This window comes from Suricata suricatta, chromosome 4, assembly GCF_006229205.1.
Source record: "Suricata suricatta isolate VVHF042 chromosome 4, meerkat_22Aug2017_6uvM2_HiC, whole genome shotgun sequence".
Taxonomy (NCBI): Eukaryota; Metazoa; Chordata; class Mammalia; order Carnivora; family Herpestidae; genus Suricata; species Suricata suricatta.
Genome location: NC_043703.1, coordinates 22,577,944 through 22,598,518, shown reverse-complemented (window position 1 = coordinate 22,598,518; position 20,575 = coordinate 22,577,944).

Genomic DNA, 20,575 nt, shown 5'->3' with positions numbered 1-20,575 from the left:
ATTGAATACTGAAAACGAACTGAGAGTTGAAGGGGAAGGGGGAGGGGGGAAAGAGGTGGTGGTGATGGAGGAGGGCACTTGTGGGGAAGAGCACTGGGTGTTGTATGGAAACCAATTTGACAATAAACTATTTAAAAAATTAAAAAAAAAACAAAAAAACACAATTGCTTAAAAATTTAATTATCAAGTTTAGCTTTTCATAGGAATAAATTTGAAATTTCATAAGAAAAAAATTGCTTGATTTTGATCATATAACATAATTAAATATACCTTGGTTGACATCCATATTCTGCCTAGACACACTTACTTAGTCTAAGAAGTCTTCTGTGTCAGTCAGAGTGTAATGTAAAACACCCAGAAACTTCTCTAGGCTTTTTAAGCAGAAAGGTCTTTATTGCAGGGAGTTTGGTGCTTACAAAGTCATCATGAGGGCTGAGAAAGGAAAGAGAAGAAGCTTCTCTGTGCTTCAAAATTAGGCTGCCAGATTCTATTGGCAATATGATCTACTCACGAGTGTTTCCAAAGACAGGAGAGGGAGTGTAGAAGAAGAAAAGAGCCAGATCAGATTTTCTAATGATCTTAAGCCTAGGTTTGGATTTCTGTTATATGCAACAATGTTTTCTCTAACACAATATTTATAATACTATATTATAATAACTCATTACAGACTAAAATTTTTGTGTATTTTTGCTTCAGTATTTCCATATATATTTCCTATTAATGAAATTACTAAAGATGCATGCAGTTTGTTTCAGTAAGTAATTAAACACCTTTAGATTCTTCATTCATATATGTGTATGTGTGCGTGTGTATGTGTGTGTAATAAAATGTGATTTTTCTTCCTAGATTTTCTGCTAAGGAATTGACAAGTACAGAAATATTTCTAAAGGAATGTTAAATGCATTAAAACCCAAGTATTGACTATTAGTATGGCATATGATTTAAGTGTTTTCCTGTGTATAGGCTCATAGAACTCAGGTGGTATGTTTTATTTATTTATTTTTTATTTCAGTAAGTGTATGTACCACAATTTAAATCCAGTGCAACTTCAAAACATCAGCTCCGACGCACCTGGGTGGCTCAGTCGGGTAAGCCTCCGGCTTCGGCTCAGGTCAGATCTCACGTTTGTGGGTTCGAGCCCCGCATCAGGCTCTGTGCTGACAGCTAGCTCAGAGCCTGGAGCCTGCTTCCGGTTCTGTGTCTCCTCTCTCTGCCCCTCCCCCTCTCATGCTCTACCTCTCTCTGTATCAAAAATAAATAAAACATTAAAAAAAACCACATCAGCCCCTACCATAAGGCATTATTTCTTATCCTTATATCATCAGAAAAGAAAATAGGCATTACACTTCATAAACTACCAAATTAATGACTTCAGAAATTGTCACAGACTTAATCAACAGAATTTATTTTGGGGGTGTAATCTATGTGCATCTAATGTCCATTCCTGGAACTTCTTTAGCAATATTATTTGTGATCATGCCTCCATCAACCCACATTTTTAGAAGGAAATTTCTGTCTCATAATCTGTCCTAATCAACTGGATGAAGTCTAAGTGAACTGGAACTCTACAGGCTTCTTTAGAGATAACAAAATGCCCAATATTTGTTTACTAATATATCCTTTATGCTCAAATTGTAATGTTTTGAGTATATAAATCTAAAACAGGATTTTTTGGGGGGGAATTTATATGCCTAATGCCATCCAAAGCCTTTGCTTATTAACTTACCCCGTGCTCACAAAAACGGCTAATATTCACCCCTAACGCTTCAATCTTCTCACAACTGATGATAAAATTTTGAAATAGTTTTATGCTGATCTTCTCCCTTTCCACCCTGGCACCCCAGCTTCTCAGAAACTTCCTCTCTCCTCCATATTCTAGCAGCTAAGGGCTCAGAGGGGCCTCAGCGAGACTCCACCAAAATTCTGGTAAAAATGACAGAAAAACTACTTGCCATTCTAGAGGTCATGTGCCTCTGATTATGCTCATTTTATAGTTGTGTAAACTGAGGTACCAAGCGATTAAGCAACTCAGCCTGGGAGAGCTGGAATTTAAACCCAAGCAGTCTGACTCAGAAGTAAACTCTGGAAACAACACTATATTGTCCTAGGTATTATCTTAAGTTAGAAAAGGAAGATGTCACATGTACACTCATATTTTGATAAAATTTCAGGGAGCCCTAACGGAATGACCAGACCAGTGTTACACTTAAGCAGACATATCTACATATGTACACATATCATGTATGTATTAAGTTTAGCTTTCTTTTTTAATTTTTAACATTTATTTATTCAGTTTTGAGAGAGAGACAGAGAGCGACAAGTGGGAGAAGGGCGGGGGTGGGGGTGGAGACACAGAATCGGAAGCAGGCTCCAGGCTTTGAGCCATCAGCACAGAGCCCGACACGGGGCTCAAATACACCAACTATGAGATCATGACCTGAGACGAAGTAAGATGCTTGACCAACTGAGCCACCCGGCTGCCCCAAGTTTACCTTATATTTTGAAATTAGTTTTCTTTTTACTTTGAATGTTATTGTTGATGTATTGAAGTGACAAAAAGTGCATAAATATTGTAAATAAATAAAACATCAGGAAATAGATTTAGTTTCCACATGCACAATTAAATCAGTTTTAGCAGCAACACTGCCGTGATTATTACTTTTTTCCGAGAGAAAACGAAGGTGGGATCAAGGCACCAGCCTGCTGCCTCGGCTGGCAGGGTCACTTGTGTGGTCCAGGCCGGAGATTCTTTGTATAGCTGCAGGTTCGTGAGCGCTGAGCTCATTTAAAGTCGGATCGTTGCAGAGGTGACCTTTCCCGTCTCCTACAATTTATGTCATTTACTGGCAATAACATCAGCTACCCGAGAGGCTAGTCCTTCTGCTGGGCCTCCTGGCCAGACAACAGACAGCTCTGTAGATCTTAGGCCAAGAAAAAGCTTGCAAGTGGATATGGAAAGGGGTAAAAACAAAATGTCCCGTAAAAGTTCTTACCTGTGTAATCAAAGGTAAAAAGAACTCTTTAGATCTGTTGGCAGAAGACGTTACATAAGGCAATATATTTACATGAGGCTCAGCCAAAAGCAGGGAAGTAGGGGGAAAAAATTGGAATAGGGATTCTTTTTCTTCTTTATTTCAAAGCTTGTGTAAATAATGCTAACAAGCTTTTGTTCCAGTGCCAGAAAAACGAGAGCATGAATGATTCGGTTGGTCTGTATCACCTTGTACAAAATAGGGTGCCTTCCTCCTAACGAAGTCAAAGCCTGTTCTAAGTAGGCATTGGTTTTGTGACTTAACACTTCCTTCTGAGAGTAAAATTGAAAAGCTTATTTTATTAATTTTATTAAAATGGTGCTTTAAATAAGGTTCACTTTAACATAGTAAGGTTTTAGTCATTTCATTTCGTGATTTTATATTGACTCAAACACAATGTTAAACACAGAAATTTTAACATGTATCTGTGGTGAAATATATAAAGCAACTGTAAATATAAGAAGACTTGTCATGTTCCTAATGAGACAAACTTGCAATCTGTGGCCAAATCACTCCTTGTATGTAATGTATTCATTTAATAATACAGGCTTAAAATTACATATTACCAGGACCAGTATGTTTTATTTTTAGAAACAGAACTGCTTTGGGGCACCTGGGTGGCTCACTCAGTTAAGTGGCCAACTTCAGCTCAGGTCATGATCTTGAGGTTCATGCCCCGCGTCGGGTTCTGTGCTGACAGCTCAGAGCCTGGAGCCGGCTTCAGATTCTCTGTCTCCTTCTCTCTCTGCCCCTCCCCTGCTCACACTCTGTCTCTCGGTCTCTCAAAAATAAATAAATATTAAAAAAAGAAAAATAGAATTGCTTTCTATTGTTACATTTTATGAAAAGCAGACATTCACATTAATGGCATATGTATTCTGTTGCAGATTCTTCATCATGAATGAGGCCACTTTTTGAATTATCGAACAGGTTTCCAAAGTGCACCATCTCAGGTTTATCTAAGTGGTCTGCAGTAAAACATCTGTTTATAATCCATGTCGGGCGCTGTCATTGAAATTTCACCCCATGTTACAAGTATCCATTTGCAAACATAGAACTATCATTTGTGACTATGTGACTACCACTTTCCAAGGTGCTTTATAAAGTAATCTTTATGAGTTTTGTTTACAATGACAACTAACACAACCAGGAACCCATACCCTCAGGAATTACTAACATTGTTTCAAATATCTTTGCCTCCTCTTCACTCTGTTTCTTCAGTGACCTCTATTAACGTCCAAAGCTAGCATTGACTGAGATTCATTTCTGTCTTCCAGAGAAAATATTGTGCGGCTCAAAATAAAGTAGTGGGATGGGCACCACACTGTATGGCAGCAAAGGCTTCATCTACTGAGGGTGTCTAGCTTAATCCTGGGTACACTGTAAATTGTCTAGATTTAGAAATCTAGCTCATACTAATACTAGTGAGATGTATCGTTTACATAATGATTAAGAATTAGTATGTGTGTGTGCACGTACATGCATGCACACACACGATGACACATCACTAATTACATTATTTAATAATGTTAGTTTCACACTTTTCATATAGCCATTAAATTAGGATGGAGGCCACAGAAAAATATTTACGGCCAACAGTCTGAAATCAGTCGTTGGCTTCCAAACCTTGGCTCTGCTTTCTACCCATGTATTCTTAGACAAGTTGCTTAATATCCTAAGCCATCCTTAACTCATCGCTAAATTAAGTCTGTTAATGGTACTGACATGATAAGACTGATAAAAGGGATTTAAACATTTGGCAATATGGGGGCACCTGGTGGCTCAGTGGGTTAAGCATCCAACTTTGGCTCAGGGCATGATCTCCCTGTTCATAGGTTCAAGCCCTGTGTTGGGCTCTGTGCTAACAGCTAAGAGCCTGGAGCCTGGGGATTCTGTGCCTCCCTCTCTATCTGCCCCTCCCCGACTGGCATTCTCTCTCTATCTGTCAATATTAAACATTAAAAAAAGAATTTGGCAATATGCATGTTAGTGATAAAAAAGAACATTTAGCAAATCGCCATAATATTTATGTTTATAAAATCTGTAAAAAAAAAATAGAATTTGGATTTTATATGGTGAAAAATAGGCAGAATAAACCAGTAGGAGCATTTACATAAAGATTTTAAATTCTAGAACAGATATACATATATAATATCTCCTGTTATATTCTTAAAATATGTTCTATTTATGTACAAACTTGCTTATAAATTTGCACATCATGGATATATATAAATATATATGACATTCCATTGTCATTTCCTTTATAATTATAAATAAGAAATTTTTACATTTTTAGATACTTCCTATATAAAGAATTCCTTTTTCTATAAATGAAAAAAAAAAAAGGAAATACCATATGTATAGGTATACAGTGGGCTGAGTTTTGCTGTTATTGACCTTGAAATCTGACTGTAACTTTCCATATAGTCAAACTGAAAATGTCAGGTAAAAATTATTTGGTCTACTATGCACTTAATTCCATGGCACATATAAATAGCATGTCCACATTCTTAAAGATCTTACAGTGTAATTTGTATATTTCAGAAATGCTTAGACAGATTTCTACTGCCCATATCTCACATCTAATAGTTTGCTTCTAATATGCTCAAGGGAGTCTCTGCCTCTTGCTTCAGTAGAAAATTATTAGTAACGTGTGAATAATAAAGAACTTCAATTTTTTCAAGATTGGCAAACACTAGCAACACTTCTTACCCTCCCATATGCTCTAGTCTATAGAGACATCTTTTAACGACAGGAATAACTCTAGTAGTCTGTTAACTTTGAACAAACAACCTGGGGAGGGGTCTGGCTCCCGGCCAAAATCCTCTGTGTGATCTCTCAGGCGGGATCATGGCGATCTGAAGGCTTTACGTGGCACGCGTCACACCAAGCCTGGCGCACAACCAGGCCTCGGAGCTCCGTGAAGGGAGCTTAGGGACTCAGATCCTCCTGGCCGCTTATGCTTTGATGCATATGCATATACACATTCCAGCCCAGGCAGCTCTATTCACCAGCCTCTCTCAAGCACCTCTGCCCAAACCCCTCCAATAATTCTAGGAGAGCCTTAGAGACACTATTCTCCACTCTGTCTCAGACTCAGTGTGTTTTCACTCCTCCTTTGCTTGGCCCATGGGTCCGTAAAAGGGCAGGAGCTTTTTGTTTAGGGCTCCCCAAACACTAAGAAAATACCCACATCTGCACTGAGCCCTCGGCCCCTCACTTGTTCATGGGGGAACATAGAACATCAAGGGACCTCATGCTTTCTTCTGTTTATGCTGCTTATATTATTGCAATAAGTAATTAAAGGCTTGACTGTTACTTTCATTTTGACTGTATTTTATGAAAAAATTTTAATCTTTATTTATTTTTGAGAGAGAGAGAGACAGAGAGAGAGAGAGACAGAGTGCAAGTGGGGGAGGATCAGAGAGAGAGAGAGAGGGGGACACAGAGTCCAAAGCAGGCTCCACGCCTGGAGCTGTTAGCACAGAGCCTGATGTGGGGCTCGAATTCACAAACTGCAAGATCATCACTGAGCCGAAGTCAGACCCTTAACCGACTGAGCCACCCGGGCGCCCCCCGTTTTGACTGTCTTAATTGACCACTTGATACGTGGCAGCTCAGCACTCTCTAGCCCACTTGAGCTGTTGACAGTTGATAAGGAGAGAGGACGATAAAGTTAACCATGGAAAGGCGACAAGTCAGAGAATGAGCAACATATTGAATGACATTCATTAAAACAAGTCAAAAGTAATAAAGTGTGTCTGATATCCAATAATATTTTCCTAATTAAAACTCTATATATATAAGAAAGAATTATAAGCTGGGAAATTTGGAGACATTTCCTGTGTTTGGATTCCATGGAACTGTGCTAAGTGATGGTTTTCTTCTGTTATGCCTGTGTTCTAATTAAACAGGGTACAATACAAAGCACCCTGGTTTTTTCTGTCCCATTCCAGAAAAATATTCTTGGGGAAAATAACAAAAATAACAAAAACATCAAAAACTCATGCCACAGTATAATCTGTGCTTATTTTTCCGTAACTGACATTATGTCACAGCATTTAACACAGCACACTCTAGATGTGATTTCATCAAAATTTGCAGCACTTACTAAGATAACATCTCCAGCGGGTGGAGACGTAATTTTGGCACAATTCTACAAAATAGGTGAAGTGGATGAAGGAAAGCAGAAGACAGGCATTATTAGTGTTTTAATTCCTTGGTTACATTCACGGAAGTTGATGGCATTCGACGTAGTAAATAGGGAGTAAGAGCTTTGACCCCTCAAGGTTCTTTTAAATCCTGAAGGCATTCCACACTTTTGATGGGCTTGGATTCACAGCAATTTGACAACATGTTCTCTCTCTGATTAAAACTGCTGTAGTTAGCTTGAGAGCAGCAGAGAAAGCTGTCAAATTAATAAGCAAGAAAATGCTGCTTAAAGCAAGATTTTAGAGGCTGCTCCTCACCTCATTTGCCAGCTCTACCTCAGAGACCACTTATTTAAAGAGTTTGTGCATTGAAATACTGTACCTCCCTATGTTCACTTTAATTATGAACAGTCCTTACGACTAGACTGAATTCCCAGTATTAATCATGATATCTACCACAGATGCCAGTTGTTTCTGGCATCTCAAACACGGGACAACATTCTTCCTGTATGATAGGCTAAAATATATTAAAATCAAAACATTCATCCCCACCCCATCCTTACCTTCAGGAAAGAATAGCCAGTCCCTCACTATTGCAGAACTTGTGATTTTTTAGAAATAAATATATCTTGATTCCACTTTGCAATATTAAACTAAATAAACTGACCCAATACTGTAACTGAGAAAATCCAAATGCCTAATATCTTTATCCAAATGGATTTATCACAGTATTGGTATAAGAAATATTATTTAAATTATGTTGAGGTTAAATGGTAATATAAATGTACAAAGTCTCGGGACGCATGAGTGGCTTAGCTGGTGAGGCATCAGAATGGATTTCAGCTCGGGTCATGATTTCACGGTTCATGAGATCGAGATCCATGATGGGCTCCACACTAAAGGCATGGGATTCTCTCTCTCCCTCTCTCCCTGCCCCTCCCCCACTTGTACTCTTTCTCTCAAAATAAATAAACATTTAAAAATATAAAATGTTCAAAGTCTAATAACAAATATATGCTTGAAGTAAATGATATGGAGGGAATGAATTAGTATTTGTTGAACAGTTTCTGAATGCCAGTCACTACCTGTAACGATAGACAACATGTTAACTCAAAATCAACTAAAATAATTTAATGAGTGCAGATGCATGAAGTCCCGAGATGTTCAACAATTTCGTGAAGTTCACATGATTCACCGTGTTCCTTCTTCTGTGGTAACACAGCTTTTCTCCATAGTCCACACTCTCTCACCCACATGCGTAGCCTCCTGAAATCTGCTCAGCATACTTAGGATTACACTTGGTATTGAAGGGGTGAAGGGGTGAGAAAGAAACCAAGATTGGTTTCCATATTTGTGAAAATTACCAAACCCAGTTAGGTTAAAACAAAATTGCAAGGCGGTATATGTTAAAAAGGGAAGAAGGGAGGAAAGAAGTAAAGTGGGAAGGAAGGAAGGAAAGTAGGAAGGATGAAAAGGAAAGAGAGAAGAAACAGCAAGATGTAAAGTTTTTTTTATTGCTGAGTGACTTGGTAAACTACTTAAGCTTGCTGTCTTACAATTTACTTATCTGAAAATGAGATTATGAATAAGACCTACTTTGTACATTGTTATAAAACATTAGAAACAAGGTTCTTACAATTTATGTAAGATAGACATTTACAGAATATAAGCTTAATATAATATTATCATTATTAGGTAAGGAAACAAAACTCTTACACACTAAGAAGCATGATAACAACCGTAGTGACAATAGTAATAACAATAACAGTAAAGCTAATCACTCTAGGTTATATGAATTAATGTCATTAATGATCTCAAATATCTTGGCATATTATTATCCACCTTTAACGGTGAAGGAAATTATAGTACAGAAACGTTAAGTAAATTGTTTAACAGCTTTCCACTACTGACAGAGAGCCGAGGAGGCTGGCTCTTCAGGGTCTTTTGACAACGTGCATGTACTGCATACATACTGACCGTGGTCATGTAGCTGCTCTATGAGTAAACAGGTGCTTCCTAGTCACTATGCATTTCCTGTAAGCAGTATGACATGATGATTCTAGTGACAATAAACATTGTAACCAGAACACAGATGTTAAATCCAGGCCAAGTGGCTTGCTATAAAGTAGTTTTCATATTGATATAAAGTCATTATGTTGGAATCTCACAGTAATAGGTTTGAGAGTTCTCAAGGATATGCTAGGAGCTCCTGCAGCCTGGCAGGATCTTCCCTGAACGAAAGGGAAGGCCTAACACCATCAGGACCCAACACCACCACATCCAGCATGAAAGAATTGGAGCATGCTGCCTGACCTCTCTCAACCTGGTCCATCCTGCCCTGACAGTGCTTCCTTTAAATGTATTGCAAAATTTTTCCCACCTAAGAGTGCTCAGTTTTCACCAGCACTTTAATGTTTTGGACACAAAATATATGCTTTAGTAAAAATGACCTGGTTTAAGTCTTTAAATGCTAATGAGGGAATAGACTCCTCTAGAGGGATGGCCAGCAATATTGTGCCTGTTTACCACTCAGTATGCGGTCCCCTGAAAGATTCCCTGCAGTCTGACAAGAAGGAAGGTCCAGTCGATATACTGCACCAGTCAAGAAGCACAAGACACAGGAATGGACAAGGCTTCTTGGAAGACATATGCTGCCTTCTCTCTCAGTTCGCTGGACAGGTGGGGGCAGAGATAACTTAACTGAAAGCAGAAGGGGAGAAGTTGCTTCAGGCACTTGCACATTTTGAAAGCACTTGGAATCATAGGAGAGGAAGACTTTGATTGATTTAATTACTACTCAAGTGTAGAGAGGTTGGAGCCCTAAGGCATACTCCAAACACGCACAAGTGCCTTTTGTTAGTTAAATTTATGCCACTAAGAAAGAATAAAGTGAAATGGATGCGAGAGAATCTGGTGAGGGGTGTCCCATGAAGAAGAAATCCTTATTTTTCTAGTCCTATCTACCTATGATAACACTCAATGTTCTGAGGGGCCTTTTCTCCACCAAAAGATGGCAGGCCTTTCCTCAGGCAGCAGATGCCTGGTAACTGTGTCTTCCCAGCTAATTTTAATTAATGGTTCACACAATAGAGGTACTTACTTTGTGTTAATAGTGTTATAAAATGTATGTTGCATTTATTAACTTCTAATCCTTACTACAACCTAGTGTTTAAGGTGCGTACTATTTTAATATGTATATTTGAGAATTCTATATATCTGAAAAATAGTAGAACAAGGACTGATACCCAGCCAGCCTGACTTTAGAGTCTATGTTTCTAGGTGCTCCAGGACACTGCCCTAAGTTGCAACATGGCTAATAATGAACAAAGAAGGGAAAAGTAATGAAGACCACGAGATATTACATCTTTGGAAACCTCCATTTCATCATATGTGTCTCTAGAATGATGTATAGCAACTAAGGACAGTATTTGCAAACCTAAGGAAGAGTTGGTCAAAACTGATTTGATGAAGCAAAGTTGATTTCTACCAGATTATATCTTCAAAAAAATTGTTTTAATATTTATTTATTCTTGAGGGAGAGAGAGACAGAGTGAGTGGGGGAGGAGCAGAGAGAGAAAGGGAGACACAGATTTCGAAGAAGCAGGCTCCAGACTCTGAGCTGTCAGCACAGAACCTGACTCAAACTCACAAGCTGTGAGATCATGACCTGAGCCGAAGTCAGTCACTTAACCAACTGAGACACCCAGGTGCCCCCCAGCCACCAGACTGTATCTTTAGCAGGGTAAAGACCCATCCTGGCAGTATTGAGATGGGGAAATCAATACTGAGAAAATTCAGGGGATCCTCATAATGGTAAAATTTACTAAGAAAATTTGCTAAAATTTGTTGAAATCATCTCACCCAGTGTAGAGTAAAAGGATCAACATTTCTGCAGTCCATAGCTGAGTCCATATTCTTCATATTGGAGACTTTTTGACATACCTTTTGAAGTTATTTTAAATGCAATAAAAGAACAGCAAGCCAGATCCTAGATTGAATTAAAGAAGTCTGGGCTATATAATGCTTTAGAACTTATAATATTATTGTCTTAGTTAGTCCCATCCAAATTGAATACAGCTTGTGTAGACTTTAATTATAATGCCTCTTTTGTTCTAGCCCATATTCCCTTAAACTCACCAATGTTATAGAATATTTGAGGAAAAGATTCTAAACTGTTTACCTCTATTGTATCCTGGAGGCCACTGAAATACATATAAGGGAACATACTGTCATCTAGAATCCAGAAATACACATATCAGGATTGACACTGCAGGATAGTTGACCTAACAGAATCAATCTAACGAGATCTATCAATCATCAAACCTCAAATAAAAGTGGTTTAACCAGAAATATGACTAGCTGCCCTCCTGGGTTGGTACACTACCTGAAAGTAGAGGATTTACATAGTGAGAGAGCCTGAGTGTCTGGGCCTCCTATTCAAAAGCTCTTCTTTCCTGCATTTCCAGGTTGAAACATGAAACATTTCATATATGTTTAGCTTAGGTTTTCTGTCTCAGATAGTTGATATCACTTGTATAGAAATTGGAGGACAGATGATTTGGCACCATTGAGCGCTGACTTGGTCCACCCACTCAATGTAAGCATGACTGAATACAGGCTGGATGATGCTCAACAAGGTTTACCATAACCATGTACCTTGGACTATTATATACAAAGGCTTATGAAATTGTAATGGACTTGGCAGAATGGTCCATCAAGAATGGATTCATTTATGGATCTATATTGTGAAGCTAGAGGTTTTGTGTAGAAATAGCACAAATCTTTCAACATGCAAAATACAATTACCCATCAAAGGAGAAGTTCTCCACCTACCTTTTAGAATTCCAAAATAGAATACTTATACAGATGGCTGAAACTCTGCCTGGGCAGAGACTGGATGCTTTCCTGTGGACTGGAAAACACTTGGTGTTCCTTGTTGGGCCAGCAAGGAAACTCTGTAACAATAGCATCAGAAACTGTCCCCCATGGGGTGTAGGAAGCACAGATTTGGTGAATAGACTAACGAGATCTTTACTATTTTTGCCATCTCTCAAGGAAAACAATATCTCTTAATCTGATGGCACCAAATGACTTCTCTCATTACGGAGAGACAATGACTATAGCAACCATAACTATTACCATCCTCATTAATCACATTGAACAACCATGAGTATAACAATTTATAAATAAGTGATAAGTAAGATTATTCATAACCAAAATGATACTAGTAACCAAGAAAATAATGTTATAGCCACAGCAATGAGGGAACAGGAAAAAATTAGTCGTGAGCCTTGGACTTCTCACTTACCAAACCAGCACTGAAATACGGAGTGATGCCCAAGCTAATTGTCAGCCTGTATCCAGCTAAAAGTGTCATCATAACCCACCAATCTAAAACAACCTAGAAAGGGAAGAATGTATACTTAATGTTTTTGTAATGGTGACTATGAGGATGCAGGAGTAAGCATGGTGATAATTGTGCAAACGTTCCCCAGGGTCAAGCAGAATATCCTCATTCCAGAAGCTACCACAATGGGGGAAATCCATTGGAAGTTGTCACAATTTACAGAGAGCCACAGTCCATACTAATACTACAATAGCATTTAAATACAGGTATTTTCCCCTACTGAAGTGATATTACTGACTGGCCGACCCATGGTTTTATATAAAATAGTCTTTTTTTATTGGGGAAGGGATGACAGCAGTGACATGTGTTATACATACCTCATCACCTTCCACAGCAATTTAGCTCAGTAGTTCAGAGAGCTACTGAACCAATTGGGTTCTCCATAGTCTAGGGTATTGTCTCCCCAAAGTATCATCATGAGCTCTCCAGAAATAAGAGAATTGATATTAAAAAGTATGATTTCTAATATTTTCACCACCACAGAAATTATTGGTAACATCATTACAAGAAACCAAATGGCTTTTTCAACAGGGGGTTAGTTGGCAGAATTTATGAAATTCTAATACTAAATCACTTGCGCCTCAACTTTCTGTTTGAAGTTTGAAAGATTTATGCACACTGTGAAATATCTTCCAAGTACATAAATCAGTCACCGATTTCAGAAAAAAAGAAACTTTAAGACTGCAAGGATTGTTTAGTGTCTGTCTCTTAAAACAAGGCAACTGGAATTGAAATTGGCTCTAAAATAGTTCCAATTCGAAATAAGTCAGGCAGAGAAGGACAGATACCATATATTTGGACTCATAGGTCTAACAGGAGAACAGGAGAAACCTAATGGAGAACCGGGGGAGGGGAAGAGGGAAAGGGAGTTGGAGAGAGACAGGGACGCAAAACTTGAGAGACTATTGAATGCTGAAAACAAACTGAGGGTTGAAAAGGAAGGAGGCGGGGGTAAAAGAGGTGGTGGTGATGGAGGAGGGCACTTGTGGGGAAGAGCACTGGGTGTTGTATGGAAACCAATTTAACAATAAACTATTTAAAAAATAAATAAAATAAAATAGTTCCAATTGATGTCAGTACACTGTTCACTTACTGAATGTAGAACAATGAACCTTGCAATATTTATTAAGTTAGCAACAACCTTGCACCATGTTGTCCCTTAAATTTGGACAGGGACCAAGAGAGCACTACTGAAGTCCACAACCAGTGGCTGGAATGCTCTGGACAGTCCTACCAGACTATGTTTGTCCTAGTTTTTGTAACCTCATATCCACATAGATTATAATCTTATAGTTGAATTGTACCCATGCATCCATGATACTTAGTCATCATCATAAAACATGAGAACAATGTAGCAAATTGACCCTGATGAGACAGAAGAAGATATTTTACCCCAGCCTGGATTGAGGAGGTGAGGCTTGCTAAACGTAGATGCATTTGTGATATAAATGGGCCAGAAGAAATTCTGTAATATCCCACTCAGGGTGTGGCTGCAGCATACCAATGCCACCCACTAAGGAGGATCTCCTGAGAAAATATGGGGATACTCAGGGTAATCCTCTCACTGAAGAACCCTAGTGAGGTACACTTTGCATCCTCTGCTGATAATATATCTTTCCAGCTATTGAAGTAAAATTTTACTTTTATAAGAGTTATGTGTCAAAGTACTCTTTTTTTCCCAAGCCTTTAGAGAGATTTGTGCGTCTACTTTAAGAAGTTAAAAACCTGTCACGTTTATATTGTAGACCCCAATAGTACTGTAATGCATATATTTCCTTCTTTAAAGCCCATGCTTTCAGAAACTATACTTTACTGCCACAGACACCACAAATTAAATATGTCAGGATTACATTATTTAAATTGCCACAAAACATGTTTCTTACATTGCATTTCTTACAATTTTAAATGTTGCCAATTTTTATGAAAGCCAATAGTAGCTGAATTAATTTCAGTGTTGACCCTGTCCTCCATCTCCCTACCTATTCAACTGAAAACCATATCTCATAAATTATAGCTCCTAAATAATTTTTTAATCTGTCCTCAGACTCTACCTCTAGTGCTAATTTAATCATATCCTTCTTTGACTAAGAACATTATGTAAATAATTTCCCTGACTGTAGGATCCTTAAAATTAATCTTTGACTTTGTGACTATAGTCTTTCTAAAACATTACCATGATTATGTTACTAACTGCTACAGTGTTTCCCCACATATTAAATGGTAATAGGCAGATCTTTTAAACCAGTACACAAGATTCTTTATGGATTCTTTCTACTTTTCAAAATCATGTCTAATGATTACCCATTTCACTCTCTTTCCCAGGTGGTGTCAACTATCTACAATTGCCAACACTAGTGATGCCATTGCATCCATCCATGACTTTGCTACTATTTCTTCAACCCGAATTTTTCCAGCTTACTAACATATAATCATCTTTCAAAATATTTTATGCTTTATGCCTTTATTGGCTTTTAATTATCATTCTTTTAAAAACATATTTACTTATTTTGGGAGAGAAAGAAAGGGAGAAGGAGTATGAGCAGGAGAGAAAGAGAAGCTGGGGGAGAGAGAATCCCAAGAAGGATCTGTGCTGACAGCACAGACATGGGGCTTGAGCCCACGAACTGTGAGATCATGACTTGACTTGAAATCAGGAGCCAGATGCTTAAACGACTGGGCCACCCAGTCACCCCTATCATTCTTTTTTGTTTAAACATGGCAACCTCAGCAGCAAGCATAATGGCTGGTTCTTAGTAGCAACTCAATAAATAGTTATGGAGTAAATAGATAAGAAAAGGAGGGATGATGCAATTTAATTGCCCAACTTTTCCTCAGGCATCATGTACAGCTGTATGTGGTAGGTGGCCTCTGAGATGGCTCCAATGACCTGAACCTCCTGGAATTCACAAATAGAATATGGCAGAAATTATCGATGTCATCTCTCAGATTGTGTTATAAAATGACTGTGGTTTCTGCCTTGGGTGCTATCTTTTGCTCTCTTTTGGATCACTTGATCTGAAAGAAGCTAGTTGCCATGTCTTGAAGCAAGCCTTGGGAGAGATAGCTCATGAGGCAAGCCGTGCCAATGACCACACAAGCCGAGCCTGTCTTCCGATGGGCCCATATGTGTAGCTGATATTTTGATACAACTTAATGAGAGACCTTGAACCAAAGGCATCCAGCTAACCTGTAAGTGGATCCCTGATCCACTGAGAACAAGAAATAATTTTATTGTCTTAAGATATGACTTTTTGAAATAATTTATTTAAAGCCCTAGATAATTAACCTGTTATACTTCAGATAAATGTGCTAAATATACTTTAGATGTTAAAACAAAGGGATAAACTCATTAAAAAATAAAAGAGCTAATATTTTCGTTTTTAGTTTTTTAAACTTAAATTATTCATTAATTAAATCCATGTAGATTTTTGGTTTTGTTTTCTTAACTTGAAAAGAGCTTTAAAGGGCACCTCGGTGGCTCAGCTGGTTAAGTATCTTGCTCTTGGTCTCGGCTCAGGCCATGATCTCGTGGTTCATGGGATCAAACCCTATCCCACTTGGGATCCCTGCTTGGGATTTTCTCTTTGCCCCTCTCTCTGCCTCTTCTCTGCTCTCTCTCTCTCTCTTTCTCTCTCAAATCAATAAATTTTCTTAAAAAGAGGTTTAATATGGAAACAAATGGAAAAATTATGTAGATCAATGACTAAATAGGTGTAGAGTTGTGAAGAAGCAGATAATCCATGCAAAATATTATGCTTTTTTATTTGCTTAATATTTTCAGGCCAAAGAAGTGATCGTGAACTTCAAGCCTAATTATTTGAATTTGGATCTCACATTTGCTTTTTTTTTAATGTTTTATTTATTTTTGATACAGAGAGAGGTAGAGCATGAGAGGGGGAGGGGCAGAGAGAGAAGGAGACACAGAACCAGAAGCAGGCTCCAGGCTCTGAGCTAGCTGTCAACACAGAGCCCGATGCGGGGCTCGAACCCACGAACGTGAGATCTGACTTGAGACAAAGTCGGAGGTTTAACCAACTGAGCTACCCAGGCGCCCCTCGCATTTACTTTATTTGAGTGTATTAAAATAAAAAAAAATAGAACTCTTGAATGTATATGTCTCTTAATTCTGATTATGCTATCTAGTTTTCAACAAACCTGCTGTTTATTTAACACATTACTTTGTTTTCAGTATGGACATTTTGTCACATTATGAGGTTTCTAAAATGAGGTGGATCTTTTGTTTAATTAATTTATTTATTTTGGGAGTGGGAAGCAGAGAGAGGGAAAACAAGAATCCCAAGTAGGCTCCAGGCTATCAGTGAGAGATGACATGGGGGCTCAAACCCATAAAACTTGAGATCATAACCTGAGCTGAGATCAAAAGTTCAACAAACTCAGATGCCCCTGAAATTGGGGGGGGGGGGTCTTAACACTGACGCCATTATTCAAATGTTGTTGGGCCGCATGATTCAAAAAGCTACCACATGGACTGGTTAGAATCCTAAGTAGCCTGATAGGACAATTCAAATCCTTGATGTTTGAGTCAGCACAACTATTTCAGGGTACTTGAGCAAAAAATAGAAGCTTGGCTGTTGTTTGAAATCCTGCTTAAAATTTCTAGAAGGATCAAAGATGTGATGGCATCAAGATTTGCAGAATAGGAAGCAGTCATTTGGATGAAAATCTCAAAGGACCAGGGTAGAGCACCATTTTAAGATAAACTCCATTACCAATATCTTAACACACAGACTATGATACAGTGCAATGAGTGACCTGGGTGACTCCAAGCTGAGAAGAGAATGAGAGATCCTAAATGGGAAGATGCTGTAAGAATCTGTATCTACTACTATTTACTAATATTTTATTTTTATAGGGGCACCTGGATGGCTCAGCCGGTTAAGCATTCGACTTCGACTCAGGTCATGCATGATCTCGCAGTTCCTGGGTTCGAGCACCATGTTGGACTCTGTGCTGACAGCTAGCTCAGCCCCTGGAGCCTGTCTTCAGATTCTGTGTCTCCCTCTCTCTCTCTGAACCTCCCCTGCTCACACTGTCTCTCTCTGTCTCTCAAAATAAATAAAAAACAAAAAATTAAAAAAAATATTTTTATGTATGAACTAGGTATTTGATAGAAACACATTTAAATTTGGCTTAATCGCTTTTTAAAAATAAGTATAAAGTATGTACTCTCAATAATGTGTATTTTATCATAGTTTAATTGGCCACATGTGTTTTCCTTAATGTAACATAAATAATGTTTGTCTTATAGCCAGGAAGCCTTAGATAATGATGAAACATAGTACATAAATGGTTACTTTACAGATTGTTATTTTTTCTTGCCTGACTCTTGAAGGCATTTGAGTTTGGTCTGAAAGACTCACGTATTAACAAATCAACATAACAAATCATTTATTACATATATGTATTTACAAAATACTTAATAGAAATTATAAACATATGTTTAACAATGGTTTGTAACAAAAACAAATATTAAAATTTTTCCTTTAAGATTATCTCCTGAAGCTTTTTGTGACTTCTGTGGTAGGTCAGGAGTCTCCTAAAGAGAATGAAAAGTCTAGAATTTAAGAATTCTGTTCCTTTGAGTTTGAAAGTTGCCTAAGGAGGTAAATTAAGTCTTTTTAATGAAGGTAGCATGTCTGAGCTCTCTCTGACTGGCAAAGAAAGCATTTAGGATATTCCTGTGAGTTTAACTAATGGAAAACAATTCACTCTATGTTTACTCGAGAACAGACCACTCTGTTAAAAGCCTTGGGAACACTGAAGTTAAACTAGGATATAAATACATGCTTACTGAATAAAATGAAATTAAAAAAAAGAAGGATGAGGTCAGGTAGCTGCAATGAGGCTGATGGATGGAGGAAATTGAATACGAGTGTTTGGTGTTTGGATTTGAACAAGAAGCTGCGGTTGTATTTCAGGGTTGTGGTCTTTCCTGAACTTCTGACTTATAAAATTCCCAGAAGACACATGACACTAGTAATAACAAGAAAACACAAATACGTTAGAACCTGCCATTTCAATACATTCATTTTCTGAGGTTTTCGCATTGGGAGAGATTTTTAAAAAATTATTTCAAATTACTTTTTTTCCATGTGATCCCTAGTACATCTATTTTGCTATAAAAACCCTAAGTTCTTCTGGAAGCTATTAAAAAATGTAAAACATATTTTTGGAATCTGTTTGGGAAAACATAAAACCAAGAACACATAAATAGATAAAATATTATCTTGACTTTCTTTATTTAAGACAACAGGAATTTTTGTTACCATTGTTGTTTCTGCTACTGTTTTGACCTTTAAGAGTGGAGGATTCAAACATTAATTGACAGTGAACCTGGTGAGTTCTGGAGGAAACTCTGGAAAAAAAAAAAAAAGAGGTTTTGTATCCATGAGAGGGGTTAGAGGGAGTGGAATGAAGGAAAGTAGCAGAGAGGAGTGTGTGTGACTTGTTGTCTCCTGTGGAGTCTTGACCACTAACTTTGGAAATTTGCTAATACTACAGGCTGTCATTAGTGACTGGACAGGAAACAATAATTAAGTAGAATTGTGTAAAGCATTGTGGCCAGTTATGATATAATATGACAATGATTAGTCATCCACTATTGGTTGAAATTTAAAAATAGAAGGCCATTTTTTGGGAAGAGCACTGGGTGTCATCACTGGGTTAGACTCCTGAAGCCAAGATTACACTGTATGTTAACTAACTTGAATTTAAAGAAAAATTAATTTAAAAATAGGATATTTAATATTATCTATTTTTAAACCATTGCTACATTTAATAGAGTAATGGATGTACTCAGTATCAAAATCATAGAATCCCTCATATTGAATACCAAGTGTCTCTTGTTTCCTTCTTCTCCATCCTTGGTTCATTTCCTAGATATAACTTTTTTAATATTTTTGTTCCTAGAGGGTTTTTTTTATTTAGCTATTACTCTGGCCATGCTCTGGTTCTATCCTTGGATTAACAATTATAGACTATTTTTATCACCCAATATAAAATGTATGGATCTCGATCAATTGCACCATCCTCTTTGCCACATCTTCTCTTGTCAACATCTGATATTTATATTGCTTTTAGGTTTTTTTTTACTGATTGCCTTTTTAACATACATAATATACTTAAAACTCAGTTCAGTTTACCATCTCTTTATTCCCTGATAAAATGAAGATATTAGCTTCTCTGTATTTTTTCAAACTTTCTCCCCATTCCATGCCCCACCTTCTTTCAGCTCTACCTTTGACTTTACAGTTACTGAAATTTAGCTATAATGTTATTAACAGCTATCTTCTGTAATCTTGAAGAAATCTTCTGTATTATACTTCTATATTTAATTTAAAAGTTAAAAAAGGGTAAACTGTCCTCAGGTTATCATTGCCATATTAATATTTTTTAAATATTGAGCTAAGTTTTGTGTACTATTAATTTCCTTTCCTATAAGCCTAACATAGGATATCTCGGTTTATACTGAGCACCAACATTTAATTAGTTCTCTTACAACCATTCACTCACTTTATTTTTTTTTATTTAAAAGAGTGTATTTATTTATTTAATAATTTACATCCAAGTTAGCATACAGTGCAATCATGATTTCAGGAGTAGATTTCAGTGATTCATCCCCTATGTATAACACCCACTGCTCATCCCAACAAGTGTCCTCCTAAATACTCCTTACCCATTCAGCCCATCCCCCCCACCAAACCCCTCTAGCAACCCTCAGTTCTCTGTGTATAAGAGTCTCTTATGTTTTGTCCCCCTCCCTGTTTTAATATTATTTTTGCTTCCCTTCCCTTATGTTTCTCTGTTTTGTATCTTTTTTTTAATAGTTTATTGTCAAATTGGTTTCCATACAACACCCAGTGCTCTTCCCCATAAGTACCCTCCACCATTACTACCACCTCTTTTCCCCGCTTCCTCTTCCCCTTCAACTCTCAGTTCATTTTCAGCATTCAGAAGTCTCTCAA